The sequence below is a fragment of the Penaeus monodon genome, chromosome 8 (assembly GCF_015228065.2).
Source record: "Penaeus monodon isolate SGIC_2016 chromosome 8, NSTDA_Pmon_1, whole genome shotgun sequence".
Taxonomy (NCBI): Eukaryota; Metazoa; Arthropoda; class Malacostraca; order Decapoda; family Penaeidae; genus Penaeus; species Penaeus monodon.
This window is the reverse complement of record NC_051393.1, coordinates 27,821,785-27,822,588: the sequence shown is the minus strand read 5'-3', so window position 1 is coordinate 27,822,588 and position 804 is coordinate 27,821,785.

Below are 804 nucleotides of genomic sequence, written 5' to 3'. Positions count from 1 at the left end.
AAGTTGTGCCTGTTCACTGTTCAATGTCCTGGTCTCACACCCGTAGAGTAAGACCGGGATCACCAGCGCTCTGAAGAGCCTGATCTTAGTCCTCCTAGTCAAATACCGACGGCGCCAAATACTCCTATTGAGGGAGTCCATAACGCCATAGGTCAGACCGAGTCGTCGAGTGACTTCCTGGTCGGAACCTCCGTCGCTCTGCAGTACAATACCAAGATAAGTGAAGCTATCCAAGATCTCAATGTTCTCACCACAGACATGCACACTCTGAACATTGACCTCCAACAAGTCCTCAAATTCCTGAACCTTGATCTTGGTCCAGTTGACCGAGAGTCCCAACGACTTCGCTTCCTCATGCTATTTCCAGGACCTCCAATGTCTCAGCTAGGATCATTGCATCATCGGCAAAGTCAAGGTCTGTGACCCTGAAATTACCAATTGATGCTCCACAGGAACTACGGTCCACGGAACGGCCAAGCATCCAGACCATACAAGTATTGAAATGGGTTGGGGCCAGAACACATCCCTGCCTCATCCCGACAGACACTGGGAAAAAGGCAGAGATGCCCCCCCCCTAAACACACACACACACTTGACAGAACTCGGTATCTGTATACAGGACAGACAGCAAACCAATAATCCCAGGGGATCCCACAGAGACCCAATAGGCTCCAGAGACTCTCCTGGTGCACTGAGCCAAAAGCTTTTTTGAGATCAACATAAGCTGCAAGCATACCTTGTTGAAACTCAAGTCGGCGTTCCACAAGGACACGAAGTGCTAAGACACGGTTTACGGTTGACTTC